General features: G+C 43.1%; 1 protein-coding gene and 1 long non-coding RNA gene across 10 annotated transcripts in view; one reads left to right on the top strand and one right to left on the bottom strand.

Annotated features, from left to right (window-relative positions):
• Positions 1-3,587, bottom strand: part of LOC310660804 (sodium channel protein type 5 subunit alpha-like) — a 45,883-nt gene extending 42,296 nt beyond the window's left edge. For 3 of the 5 annotated variants that reach the window (XM_083406052.1, XM_083406053.1, XM_083406049.1), the window contains exon 1: positions 3,507-3,587. The gene's annotated coding sequence lies outside the window, so the exon portion shown is untranslated. Of the gene's footprint in view, positions 1-2,672; positions 2,703-2,762; positions 2,834-3,506 lie in introns of those variants that run through there. The other 2 variants (XM_083406050.1, XM_083406051.1) reach the window with 2 other exon arrangements.
• LOC310661136 overlaps positions 2,387-14,997 on the top strand; it is a 41,718-nt gene continuing 29,107 nt past the window's right edge. Inside the window, exons 1-3 of one of the 5 annotated variants that reach the window (XR_014503762.1) lie at positions 2,387-2,734; positions 4,372-4,560; positions 5,203-5,369. This is a non-coding gene — a long non-coding RNA (uncharacterized lncRNA). Of the gene's footprint in view, positions 2,735-3,336; positions 3,431-3,584; positions 3,683-4,371; positions 4,566-5,202; positions 5,421-14,997 lie in introns of those variants that run through there. The other 4 variants (XR_014503763.1, XR_014503764.1, XR_014503765.1 and 1 more) reach the window with 4 other exon arrangements.

Here is a 14,997-nt window from a genome sequence, read left to right on the forward strand (position 1 = left end):
GAATGACAAAAATGAAGTTGTAAGGTACAAGGCAACATTAGTCACTAGAGGTTTTCAACAAATTCCAGGTGAAGATTATGATTTGTGTTATTCACCAAGTGTAAAATATGAAACATTATAGGTTGCAGTTTACATCAAGTATTGACAAAGGTTTTGAAATTTTCTGCGATGCATCTCATGCAGTGGAACAAAATAATTGCAGGGGTGTGTCTGGTATGGTGTTTTGTTATAACGGTTGTCCTTTTGAATGGGAGTCCCAGACACAAACCATTATTTGTCTCTCCACAACAGAGAGTGAATTATGTGCATGCGTTCAGGCCACTCGTGATATAGAATGGTATATGCAGGTATTTGCAGACCTACAGATGCAAGTAACACTACCAGTAAAAGTTTACCTTGATTCCCAGAGTGGACTCGCTATCCTATGTTCAGAAACCAATACGCAGCGCACTAGAGTCTTAAGATTACGTTTGCAGTTTGTAAAGAAACTAATTGCTGATGAAATGGTTGTATTTAAATATGTTCCAGGTGACAATCAAATTGCAGACATTTTTACTAAAGCACTTCCAAAGGTTACACATGAAAAACATGTACAAAGTATGCTGTATGTTTTTGTTCCACAATGATGAACCGCAGGGGAAATGTTGAACTGTTTCTTTAAATCTAAAGGTTCATCATTGTTTCACCCAATGTGTATACCTTTAAGGGGCCAGAGCAAGGGCCAGAGTAAACTAATGAGATCCAGCCTTGCAGCTGTGAGGCATAGCAGGTGCTGCTGAGTTGCACTGATTAAGCTGTGTTGGGAATTGGCCACAGTATATAAGGAGCAGCACCTAGCTCTGCCATTTAACCCTGGGGATGGGTTGGTGGTTGGGTCGTGTTTGTTTGTTTGTATTTAGTGTTTAAGGAGTTTTTGTTTTTCTTATTAAACCTTGTTTAAGTTATTTTGAGTCCCTTCTTTTTAATGCAAGCTCTCCCCAGCAAGCTCTCTGCGCTACTATACTGCGAAAAGCCAACAGGACCGCCCCCCCCCCATGGAATCTGATATCAGCAAGTGGGGTGGGGGACATTAAGTTCTTTCTCACTGTCCAGAAAACCAATGGCCTGGCAGAAGCAGAGGGACAGCCCTTAGAATCATGGAACTGTAGTGTTGGAAAGGGCTCTCAGGGTCATCTAGCCCAACCCCCTGCAATGCAGGCTTAAAATCCAGGAGCTTGTCTACAGCTCTGCAAAGCACCGTAGAGTTGCAAAGCACTCTTTGTCTTGCGGTTTTTTCGTCTTGCGAGGCAAGCCCATTAGCGGATTAGCGCTATTAGCGGTTTAGCAGCTATTAGCGGCTATTAAAGGCTTAAGGGATTAGTGGATTAGCTGCTAAAAGGCTATTAGCGGCTATTAAAGGCTTAAGGGATTAGCGGATTAGCTGCTAAAAGGCTATTAGCGGCTTAGATCAGCTGATAAGCGGCTTAGATCAGCTGTTAAGCGGCTTAGCGAACAGCTGTTAAGCGGCTTAGGGGCTTGGGGGAAAGGGGGGGAGGGGGGAAAAAACCCAGGAATCGCAAGGCATTTTCGTCTTGCGAAGCAAACCCATAGCAAATTCGTCCTGCGAAGAACCTCCAAAACGGAAAACCCTTTCGTCTAGCGGGTTTTCCGTCTTGCGAGGCATTCGTCTTGCGGGGCACCATTGTATATGCAACAAAGATCCGGAAGGACCTTTGTTGTATATACAACAATATATATATTATATAATACAGTGGTACCTCGGGTTAAGTACTTAATTCGTTCCAGAGATCTGTTCTTAACCTGAAACTGTTCTTAACCTGAAGCACCACTTTAGCCTATGGGGCCTCCTGCTGCCGCCACACCACCGGAGCACAATTTCTGTTCTTATCCTGAAGCAAAGTTCTTAACCTGAAGCACTATTTCTGGGTTAGCGGAGTCTGTAACCTGAAGCGTATGTAACCTGAAGCGTATGTTACCCGAGGTACCACTGTATAATATTAATTTAAAATTAAAATCAATTTTAATTTAAAATTAATTAATATTAATTAGCAACAATCAGTTTGGAGGTGCAAATATAGTGAGAAGCGTGGTAGGAAAGATTTGACTCGGCCTAGCCAGAGCTAGTTTCATTTTTGCTAAATGTTTGTAAATACAGTGGTACCTTGGTTTACAACCATAACCCATTCCGGAGGTCCGTTTGTAAACCAAAACAGGTTGTAACCCAAGGCGCGCTTTTGCCGAAGGTGCTCCAAAATTCTTTGTTCGTAATCTCCCAAAAATGGGTTGTAATCCAAAAAAAAGGTTGCAAACCGGGATACGCACTTCTGGGTTTGACGTTTTTGTAATCCAAAGCGTATGCAAACCAAGGTACCACTGTAATCATTACATGAGCCTTTTTTTTTTTTTTTTTTTGAGGGGCTCTTACTTCAGGCTGAGGCCTATAGCAGGAGGTCGCCTTTGGGGCCTGATTTTGGTTTTGTTTCATATTTCCCTCTCCCCACGGCCACCCCTTCCTTCAAAACAAGACATCTAGGCAATCTTCCATGCTTGTATTAGCCAAGACCAGAACTTTGGTTTTCCTTCAGGCCTACACAGAGGCCTATCCATAGACATTGGCCTTTATCTCAGTGTATTCAAGTGACATGTGACTATTTTACTGATGTATTTTTTACTTTTCTACCCCAGCGTTCCTCTCAAGAGCTTGGGACATTTCCTGGGCCGTCTTCTATTTTAGGTATTAGGCTCAAATGGTAGCCTTTTACCTCAGATTTATAAAGGAATATTGTTACTTCCACATCTCTTTCCAAAGTTTTCTGGGCACTTCCTGGCCAATCATGGCTCCGTCTAGGTATTAGTCAGGCTCAGAACTTTACCTCAGGCTGAGGGACTAGGAGCAGATTTTGCTGAGGCCTGTAAATTGCTCATGCTCCCTTTTATTCCCCTCAGCAGAGCTTCTGGGCTTAAAACTACAATATGGTTCCACAGTCAGAAGTTTGAACATGAAACAGTTTCTCAGCACAAAAGTACAGCTCTGGGGAAAGTTATTGTTATGTACTAAAGTTCTCACCCTGGGCCAGCAGGGGGATACTGTAGATAGTCATGCAAATGAAGGGTCGAAAGTGACGTTCAGTGATTGGATAGTTTGTATGCAAATGAAGGATTGAAAGTGACGTTCAGAGATTGGCTAGTTACAGAAAATAGTTACTGTTGCATTCTAGTGGAGCTCTATATAAGCAGGCTGACTGAGCTCCTCAGTTCAGTTCTGTTCCAGCTTACAATAAAGAGCTGCTTTGGAGAAATCGCTGTGTCGTCTGATATGTCAACCCACAACTTAACAGTTATCAATATCCTGGCATTTTGAGAGAAGCTAAAATTGACAGATTCGCCAATCCCCTAGTGTGGTCCTTTGTACCACCTCAGCAAGGCAATGGTGAGGAGGGTAATTTTACCACACATTTTGGGGCCAACGATTGCAAAATATGTGGTAGAACAGCCAGTTCTAACACCTCAAGCAACATGGGAGTCAAAAACCCTCAGCGAAGAAGTATCTTATCTTCAGAGCAGAGTGGACCAGGGGATTGGATCAGCTCTCTGCCTGCTGAGTCCCAAACAGGATGGAAGCGAGACACATGCTTCCTCCAGGGACCTGCAATCCTCTATTAGGAGCCATTTGCAATTAATGGTGTGTTAGTGCTGCCTGCAGGCAAGGCTCTCAAAGCACTGTCCTTTTAGTACCGGCGCTGCATGGAGAGGAATCGGGCATAATATACAGAGAGTGCAGAATGTAGTAATGGGGAACAGAATTCAGCTTCCTGAGAAGCCAATCTCTGGTCCTAATGCCTGCAAAAATATTAGACTGGAGAAGCTGATGAATAACTATTTCAGCATTTGGGGGGAATCCCAGGTTTTACGACAGCGCAACAAAATCTTCATGAGCGAAATGTAGAGAACTAGAAAGCATTTCGTGGTGATATGAATGGCAGCTGCCTCGATAAGAGCTTTCTCTCCTTCCTCTAATAGCTTTTATATGTGCTTTTTACCCAGAAATGAATTCAAACGTCTTTTAGGCTCAGAGACCAGAGTCAAGACTAACATTTTTCCATGTATAAGATGCCCCCATGCATAAGACGACTCCTATTTTTTGAGCCCAAAAGTAAGAAATAATTAATTGCAACATTCCGTGTATAAGACGACCTCCAATTTAAAACTTAAAAAATTGGGGGGGGGGGGGGAATACAGTCTTATACATGGAAGAATATAGTAAATACTCTAAACATGGAAGGGGAATAAGTGCATGCTATGTTGTTGTTTTTAAATGTCCCTTTTAGCCACCACTGTCCAATTTCTTGAAAGGAAATTATTTAATTGCAGCAAACACTGATGCTTACGCCATCACGATAACACTGAAATCCAGCCAGTTCCATGGGTCTCGAAGGAAGGTGAATTCATTCAAGCAAAAGCCTCTTGCCAATATCTTGATTAGACATTCGAAGGAATAAATGGCCGTGAAAGTATACCTGGGGAGTGAAAGTATACAGGGAAACAAGGTCAACACATAAAGTAGGGTAACAATCATAAGATACATTCCTCTGGCTTACCCCAATGTTTTCAGTTTTAAATGTATGCCGATTTGCCAACTCCCCATTGAGTAATGGAATGTGAGCATTCATGTGATATTTGGTCCTTTTCTGTCTCGAGGCATTATAAGGGACTAATAAACTGTAATAATTCCTTTTTTTAAGTATAGGAAAAGACTGTGGGTTGACCTTAACAAAGGCATACTAAGAGTAAACCAATTTTCTACAACAACAACAAAAGTGATAGCAGCTTGGTCAGAGGGCATTCTGAATATTACTTTGTTGGATACATGATTTTAGATTATGAATTTAAAATCAGTGTTGAAGTTGCTTTTCCATTACATATTGTTTGTGGACTGAAAACAGCAACAGCACTCAATACTGACCATATTCACTGCATTGAATAAGCGAACATTAGCCATTTCTGTTGTGTTTTTTTTTAATTTAATTAACATTAGCCATTTCTGCTCCTGTTTCCATTTTCTTCAGCATTCTCTGACATCCCTAGCTGTGTGTAATAGTCCCCAGATAAAGGCATCCAAGCTTGAAATAAACTCAAACGAGGAGCATATGAATTAATCCTTGCATAAGACACATTTTTCCACAGTGTGTTCTGCATTTTTAGGTCCTGTATTAGGAGAATATAGTCGGAATAGAAGGAACAACATCACCAAAGTTACTTACTCAACATACTTCGTGGAGGAAGTCTCACTGCTATTTGACTGCACGTCCGCAAGAGCCATGAAGACGCAATTGGTGAAAATAGTGACCATAATAAACATAGTGAACAATGTAAGTAACAGGAGTTAAGGAAAATGACAATTGAAAAACTTTACACTAGCATTTCCTACGGATTCTCAGTTTCAAATGTGGGGGGGGGGTCCCCCACCCTTCCCTTGGTATAATGTTGAGCACCCACAAACTGCTAATATTATCCCCATAAAAATATTAGGTTTGTAGAAGTAGCACAACTTTTCACACACCCTATGACAGCCTTCCACAACATGGTACCATCTAGATGTTTTCATCAGCCCCACCAGCATAGCTAAGGCCCTGGGGATTATTGAAGTTGTAGTCTAAAGCAGTGTTCCCTAACATTGGGTCTCCAGCTGTTTTTGGACTACAAATCCCATCATCCCTGACGACCGGTCTTGCTAGTTAGGGATGATGGGAGTTATAGTCCAAAAACAGCTGGAGACCCAAGGTTGGGAAACACTGGCCTAAAGAATCTGGAGCGTACCATCCTAGGGAAGACTGCCTTACAAGGAGTTGTGTTCCAGGTGTGGATACACCTCATATCTCTCTTCCTGAATTACAACAGAATTTGACTGAATGGCAGCAGTGTGACATTGGGAGAGATTTCAATACTGGAACTCAAGGCCAACCAGTGACATTGGTTAGATGCATATTTGTCCTGAACAACAACAACAACAACAAAGAGGGATTCTTTACACACACACACAAACACACACATATACAAAAAACCACCATCAACGTAATGCAGGATTAGCCAATGTTATGCTCTCCAGATGTTGTTGGACTACAGTACCCATCCATCTTGATCATTAGCCATGCTGTCTGAGACTGATGGGACCTGAAGTCCAGAACATCTGGAGGCCACCTTGTTGGTTAACCCTACCATAATGGGATCCATTGCCATGTGATGTGCAGGTGGCCTCTGAATCAGAAGGCTATAAAATAGATAAATGAATGAATGGAGGATTGGTTCATGAATAGCCAGTAGCCATGAGAGATAAATGGAGGTTTCCTGGTTAGAGGCAGCACACTCTGAATTGCACTTGCTGAGGAACAATGAACAGGAGAGGTCTGTTGCTCTTGCACTTCTTCTTCACGTAAAGGATATGAATGTACCAAAAGCTTAATTACCATTCGTCTGATTGGATGAAAAGGGCTAAAGATGTACAAAGCACGTGTGGCTGTAAATCGGAAGATGGCCTTCCCTTTGTTCAACACCATAAATGTCTGTGGGTGGAAATACATTAACTGGAAACATTGTTCTATGTCAGTTAATGCTAATATCACATGATGCGCTCTGTCCCTAAGTACAGTGGTGCCCCGCAAGACGAATGCCTCGCAAGATGGAAAACCCGCTAGACGAAAGGGTTTTCCGTTTTGGAGGTGCTTCGCAGGACGAATTTGCTATGGGCTTCCTTCGCAAGACGAAAATGCCTTGCGATTCCTGGGGTTTTTTTCCCCTCCCCCCCTTTTTCCCAAGCCCCTAAGCTGCTTAACAGCTGATTGCTAAGCCGCTTAACAGCTAATCGCTAAGCTGCTTAACAGCTGATCTAAGCCGCTTATCAGCTGATCTAAGCCGCTAATAGCCTTTTAGCAGCTAATCCGCTAATCCCTTAAGCCTTTAATAGCCGCTAATAGCCGCTAAACCGCTAATAGCGCTAATAGCGCTAATCCGCTAATGGGCTTGCTTCGCAAGACGAAAAAAACCGCAAGACGAAGAGACTCGCGGAACGGATTCTTTTCGTCTTGCGAGGCACCACTGTATATCAATTACGGGGAGTGAATTTGGGAGGTCTTTTTAAAAAGTAGGCTACAAAAGAGGTGTCAGGAGTGTTCATGAAAGGCAGGAGAGAGACTGTGAAAGCTGCTGGAGGTTCCCCTGTCTTCCTAACTTGCTCCCCTTAAAGGGCTAGCAGGATTCTAGGGGCTGATATGTGACAATCAAGCATTTATTTGTGCGCCGTCTTTCCAAAGTTCAAACCGTGTGCACGGCAGCTTACAACATATAAAAAATGAAGGGGTGGAACTGTCAAAAAGCACAGGAAAGAGAATGAAAACCTAGTAGAATAACTGCCGATTGACCAGCGCTAACTGGAGAAGCTGACTTGTGATGCTACAGTCCTGTCAGCCAATAGGGAGTTCTTCTCAGTCTCTCTCCAGGATTGTAGTTATCAGCTAAGGCTAAAGCCTGCTCAACGCTGCGCTAGAAATCAAGGAGAATACACTGTCATAAGGAAATCTGCAATGTTAATGAAGCTCTATTAGAATTATTTAAAAAGCACACAACTCTCCACCTTCCTACAATCACCTTGTTTCTTTCAAATAAATCCAATCAATAATAAGAGTTTGGATTTGATATCCCGCCTTTCACTCCCTTTAAGGAGTCTCAAAGCGGCTAACATTCTCCTTTCCCTTCCTCCCCCACAACAGACACTCTGTGAGGTGAGTGGGGCTGAGAGACTTCAGAGAAGTGTGACTGGCCCAAGGTCACCCAGCAGCTGCATGTGGAGAAGCAGGGAAGCGAACCCGGTTCCCCAGATTACGAGACTATTGCTCTTAACCACTACACCACACTGGCTCTCATAATGCAGTTCCCGTCCCCTTCTCATTATATTACCAAAGCCTATGGACCACAAAACATTTCTTCACCTTATGATCATGATAGTAGGGGTCAAGATCCTCAAGAGGTTCTCCAATGAGCTCCAGAGGAGGGTTTCCATACAGGGCAGGCAGCTTCTGGAATACCTGTAGGTCAAGCTGAGGGCGTGGCTTCTCCGCAGGGGGTGGGTCTCTGCATGCTTTCTTGGCCGCAATGCGTTTCTCAATGGCAACCAAGGATTCGGGAGTGAAGCGGCGGAAGTTGTTAGCTCCCAGCAATGTCAAGTCAGCCATTTTTGCATTCTTCTCGTAAGCAGAACTTACTCCTCGTTGCAAAATTCACTGTGAAGCTATTATCTGTGTTTGGCCACACGGTTGGGAAACACTTTCTGAACAGCAAAGCAAAGGAGGAGATGACTAGATAAGGACACCAGCTGAAATCTTAAAGTCATAAAAAGTGGTTTAGTGTTGCTAATGTGGCATAGGAAGGAATTGTTTCTCGTTAAGTGCACCTTCGCTTACAATTTAATAAAACCAAGGAAACTTTTCATTGCAGAAAGGGGAAGCCTCAAATATTATCCAGACTATAGACAATTCCCGTAAAGTGTAAAACGGTCAGAAAGAAAGAAATGGCCACACAAATTAACTTTCATACCCCAGAGGTATTCTTGGACGATCCCCATTGATCTCAGTAAAAGACAATGACTCAGTTGCATATGGTGCAGCCTCAACTGCACAGATTCAAAACAGATAAAATGAGGTACTTTTCCACACAACGGATAATTAATGGTGCAACCACTGTGCACACTTAGGTGCAAATAAGTCCCATTGAACACACTGCCAAAAGTGATACCAGGTGACTTAGATAGCTTTAAAAAGTGGCTAAACAAAGTCATTGTAGTTCTATCAAGAGCTCTCAATGGGATTTCCCTCTTTAGAGGTGGGTTACTTCTGAATCCCAGGATTACTGTATACTGATCGAAGAAGATTGCCCTCCTTCTTGACTGACTTTGTCATGGATTAAAAGCTAACCATGACATCATGTTCACTATGGGATTTCTGATTGGCTAGGAATAAAGTTCCTAAGATATAGACCAATTAAAAATGATATCAAAGCAACTATCAGTCAGGAAATAAAAAGGCAAAGAATTGTGGAAGTTTGGGAAATAATTGCACACACCCTCAAAAAAAGAAAAAGAAAAAATGACTACAGTTTCCTAGAGATGTTGTTCTCTGGATGCAAAATTTGGGTTTCCTTGGCACATTGTTTTGATATTTCTTCAAGTGCATATTACATCAGCCCTGAATATATTCTCTTCCAAATACAACCACCAAGGAAATCTGTTGAGATTTACTGCAGTTCGCATTGTTCGAGACAAATGATAGTGGGGCAAAGGAAAGCTAGTTTGAATTATGTATGGATTGATAGCACTCCTCCGCAGAGCACAGAGGGAATAGTATAATTGCTGCTCTGCACCCTTTGCCAAATGTTGCAGGCACCTGCCCAATAGTAGCTTGTTAGCAGCTGCGGTGCTTCTGTCAAAGCATGCCCATCATAAAAGGGTCACAATTTGGTTTTGAAAACCTAACCATATGCACAACTATGTCATTTTGCTCTGAGAATCCTCCCAGTTGCCACACGGATCTAGTCATTTAATACTGGATGCAGAATTTAGCACCTTGAGAACCTTAGTGTGCATTTTTGTCTAATGCAAAGAGCAATATGTTATACACTATTATATACTATCAGGCAATATGTTATACACTATTATAACATACGCTAGGAGCCTTGTACCCAGCATTGCTCGGGATTTCTAAGAAACCAAATAACCAGGGCAGTTTTGAAAGTTTCCATCCACCATCTTAATTTAAAATGGTATCCAACCGTACCCAACTGTATCAAAATGGTATCCAACTGTATCCAAACTGTATCTCAGGAACCATAATGCAAAATTAGGTTACGATATCTTCAGCAGTGTCCAAATATACAGCGAACAAACAGCTTTCCAAAATATTTAGCAGACTTACAGCCTCATGCCCAGTGCTGCGAAGTGCTGTAGGGTTGTGTATAATGCCAGTCCCAGTCATTATTATGTGACCAGGTTTACAGCTTAAAGAGCTCTTACCCTTCCCCAGCATACCTGGGTGTTACCTGGAATGGGAGCCTTTTTAGCTTCCCATGGAAGGAACCAAGAGCTGTGCTGATCTCAAGAGTATGTGTGTAGCGTAATCTCTTGCAGAGCATGAGTAGCCTCTGTACTGAGTGCTGGATGACTTAAAAGCTGCTAGAATCACCTACGGGATGTGTGGAAGAACATCTCATTTCAGCCAAGTGACCATATGCACTCAAAGGCTATACAGGGAGAGCAGGGCTGCTATTTAAGTTATCTGGGGAATTTCTCATTTTATGCCAAGCAGGACCACTGAGAGGTAGATACAGGAGGTACTAATGTACCAGGCCCACTGCCAGCAGAGGCCCAGACTCTCAGTCTTCGTATGTGTGTGTGTTAAGTATGCCTTTAGCTCTCCTACAAAGGAAGCTATGGAGCAAAATGTGCAGATCTCTGTGAGATGATCCATCTTTAAGTGTTTTCACCAATGAGTGAAGCTCTGATTGACAGATGAGTTGTTTAGACACCAAGTAATAGGAATCTCTGTGACTCTAACGAGCTTCTGTTTTCTCATCTCCTTTAGTGCACTTTTCCTGCAGCTTTCTCATTTTCTACTCATTGAAATCTCCATAGTTTGCCCTTCTTTTTTTCATAGTAACCAGGACGCATCTGTCCTGTGGTGGATTTGTCTGAGATCAGGTACAGTGGTACCTCGCAAGACGAATGCCTCGCAAGACGAAAAACTTGCAAGACGAAAGAGTTTTTCGTTTTTTGAGTTGCTTCGCAAGACGAATTTCCCTATGGGCTTGCTTCGCAAGACGAAAACGTCTTGCGCCTTTTTTAAAAAACCGTCAATGCATTCCTATGGGAAACCGTCAATGCACAGTGGTGCTTCGCAAGACGAAAAAATTAACAAGACGAAAAAACTCGCAGAACGAATTAATTTCGTCTTGCGAGGCACCACTGTACTCCCTAGAAGTACTTGATCTGCAAATACTGCTACACAATAAATGTGGGTGGGTGTTATCCCTCCTCCCCCCCCCAGCTGCCGCCACAACTACCACTGGCATGGAAGGTTGCTCAGATGGGAATGTGGCCCTTGGTCTGAAAAAGTAATGGAGACAACGATAGCTTCTAGTCAAGTGGGGGAAGAAAACAATGAATGCCTATTTAAAAATTAGGAAACATTTGGTCCTTAATCCTGCTGTTAGAGATGAAGGAAATAGGTTTCCACACACATAATAGGTAAAGGTAAAGAGACCCCTGACCATTAGGTCCAGTCGTGACCGACTCTGGGGTTGCGGCACTCATCTCGCTTTATTAGCCGAGGGAGCTGGCGTACAGCTTCCGGGTCATGTGGCCAGAATGACTAAGTCACTTCTGGCGAACCAGAGCAGTGCATGGAAACGCCGTTTACCTTCCCACCGGAGTGGTACCTATTTATCTACTTGCACTCTGACGTGCTTTCGAACTGCTAGGTTGGCAGGAGCTGGGACCAAACAATAGGAGCTCACCCCGTCGCGGGGATTCGAACCGCCAACCTTCTGATCGGCAAGTCCTAGGCTCTGTGGTTTAATCCACAGCGCCACCCGCATCCCACGACACACATAATATTCTCTGCTAAATATACAAGAGGGTCTAGGAAACGGTATTCTCTCTGTACGCCACAGGAGAAGTGGATAACCATCTTTTCCTTCTGGGCAGCTCTCCGGAGGAGGTGGAGGCACATGCCCGATCCCATAATACTAGAACTTAGGGTGGAAGGGATCATCCATTGAAACTGACTGGTAGGCAATTCTTGACAAACAAAAGGAAATGCTTCTTAATGCATCACATAATCAGTTTGCTGTTGCATTATGTGGTAATGGCAAGTCGCTTAAATTACTTGAAAGAGGAAGTTAGAATTTCATGGAGGAGGAGAGGTCTACTAAGCCTCATAGTTCTATGGTACTTCCATATTCATCAGCACTGTGCCTTTAACGAAAGATGTAGTTCTTGGGAAGCAACTCAAGATCAGGTGAGGCCTCCCAGCTTCATGGCCTGATGGTGGTCTTCCTTGAACTTTCTGGCCACTAATGGGAAGACGATGCTGGGCTAAAGGTCTGTTCCAGCTTCCTGCATTTTCATGTTTCAGGATCTCTTCCCAACCCTCACCAATAATTTATTAATTTACTTGCTTCATTTATGCAGCCACCCAATAACAGAGGTTCTCTGGGAGGCTCACAAAAATAAAATGCATTATAAAAATTTTTATAACCGAAAACATAATTTCAATACAATTTAAAAATGAATTCAGTGATTTGTTGACAAGTGGAAGGAAGTGCTCTGAAGGTACTGTTCCCCTTAAATCTTTAGACTGGGGCACCTGGGTTCAGTACAAAACACGATGATCGTGTTTTTTTGACATGATATAAATTCACTCCCCGACATTTCTCCTATGTTAAATATTTTCTAGATATCTTCTGAGAGATTGAATATTTGCTGCATATGCTCCAAGTAGTTGATATCTACATTGGATCTTCTGTTGTATTTGAGTTCCTTATTTCATGTCTGACAGTAATTGATAGTGGGTATGTAATTCTATACATTATTTGACAGCAGTTAATAACTCACGTGCAGTGGCATTTAGCGTCTGACAGCATTAGCTAGTCCGTATACAGTGGGATTTATTATTTGACAGTATTTGGCAGCTCAGAGACTTAATGTTTCATGCCTGCCAAAATAATCAAGAAAAAGTCCATAAGGCTAAAAGCACTTGTAAATGAAACATTGCAGTAAAACCTCATTTACAAGATACAAATTCTGCAAAATTTTTGAGTAGCAAAATGGGGAAACTCACTAGATTTTCAGTTTTTGGACACTGTTGTTTTCGCTCTACCCCATGTGAAATCTGAGTGGTTTAATCCATACAGTTAAGCACTTCTTGCTGTCTTCAATGTTAAGGCAATTGTTTAATTGTCTTGAGATGGCACTCAATCTTCTCTGTCCATTGAAGGGCTGTTTCGCTTGTGAAGTTTCTTTCCAACCCCAGTCTGGGCACTCTCTTCCATATTTCCTATCTCCTCCCATATCTCCCTTCCAACCCCTGCCAGTGCTGATCAGAACTTACCAGCTCAGAACCAAAAGTAGAGGAAGGGAGAGAAGGGTGTGTCGTTCCCTGAGACAGCAGGGGCCCCATGCATACAGAGTTGTGTGAGGTGTGCTGGGGTTTACAGTAACTAAAAAAACAATTTTATCTGGCTATATTTAGATAGTGGGAGAGGGTGCAACAGGTAAATGCAAAGGAAGTACCGGTAGGTGAAACAGCAGGAGCAGTGGCGTAGCGTGGGGGGTGCAGGGGGGGCCGGCCGCACCGGGCGCAACATCTGGGGGGGGGGCGCTCGCACTCACAGCTCTCTGCCCCTACCTGGCTCACTCATTCTCTCTCACTGCAGTGCTGGCTGTGCGAATCTGATCCGAGCCGCCGGGTCGCCGTCCACTGTGGAGGGGAGGGTGCCAGGCGTGCGGTGCGGTGTGGTGTGGTGCGGAGAGAGAGCGAGGGACTATCTGGGGGAGGGACAGTGCAGCGGGGGGGTGTGCAAATTACTTGCCTTGCCCAGGGTTAGGGGGCGCAAATTACTTGCCTTGCCCCGGGTGCTGACAACCCACGCTACGCCACTGAGCAGGAGGAGGAATGGAATGGAAGTGGGAAAGGATTATAAGTGAGCAATACAGTTTAAAAAGACTTTGTTTTGGTTGAAGTTGAGAACTGAAGGAATTAAAGGATAAAGTTTGCAAACAATGGTTGTGTTTTCAGGATGAAAGAGGTGGTTCCATGTAAGAGTTCTTGCTGTGGTTTTAAATATGGAATGCAATGGAGTTTACACTAAAAAAGCACACATCAGCAGTCATTCTTGCCATACCTAATTTATGCAGGGTGCAGAAACCAGGTTTTCTTGATAGGTATGTTCTCAGTCTGCACCTCCCAAACTAATGTACAGCTCAGAACTCAATTATCCACCAGCTTTCATACTTCCTGAATGTCCTAAATTAGTTCTCAACTCAAAAGATATAATGTTCAAAAATGCATATTTTGGGAGAAAATCATTTTAAAATGTGTTTTTATAAATGAATTTTCATGATTATTTTTTCATCACAAATTAATGTAGAACTGGGGTGGGGTGGAACATACTTATTCATGAACACATGCAAAAATAACATGGACCAGAAATAGACTGAGTCGCCTATCTCTATTTACACCCTTAAAACCACGTGCTCCCGACAAGCCAAAAAAATAGCAGTGAACATCAGCATTATCTTATTCGAAAGCCAAACCATAAAACCAAATAGCCTAATCTCAAATAGCCTCCAAAACATTTCATAAGTGTTTTGACAAGTTAGAAGGGAAGTATGGTATGGAATGTCTTCTGGAACATCATCCCATAGCCTTATCAGAAAAAAAGAATCATAGAATCATAGAATCATAGAGTTGGAATAGACCACAAGGGCCATCGAGTCCAACCCCCTGCCAAGCAGGAAACACCATCAGAGCACTCCTGACATATGGTTGTCAAGCCTCTGCTTAAAGACCTCCAAAGAAGGAGACTCCACCACACTCCTTGGCAGCAAATTCCACTGTCAAACAGCTCTTACTGTCAGGAAGTTCTTCCTAATGTTTAGGTGGAATCTTCTTTCTTGTAGTTTGGATCCATTGCTCCGTGTCCGCTTCTCTGGAGCAGCAGAAAACAACCTTTCTCTCTCCTCTATATGACATCCTTTTATATATTTGAACATGGCTATCCTATCACCCCTTAACCTCCTCTTCTCCAGGCTAAACATGCCCAGCTCCCTTAGCCGTTCCTCATAAGGCATCGTTTCCAGGCCTTTGACCATTTTGGTTGCCCTCCTCTGGACACGTTCCAGTTTGTCAGTGTCCTTCTTGAACTGTGGTGCCCAGAACTGGACACAGTACTCCA

The sequence above is a fragment of the Podarcis tiliguerta genome (genome assembly GCF_965153285.1).
Source record: "Podarcis tiliguerta genome assembly, chromosome: 12".
In the NCBI taxonomy this organism is placed as follows: domain Eukaryota; kingdom Metazoa; phylum Chordata; class Lepidosauria; order Squamata; family Lacertidae; genus Podarcis; species Podarcis tiliguerta.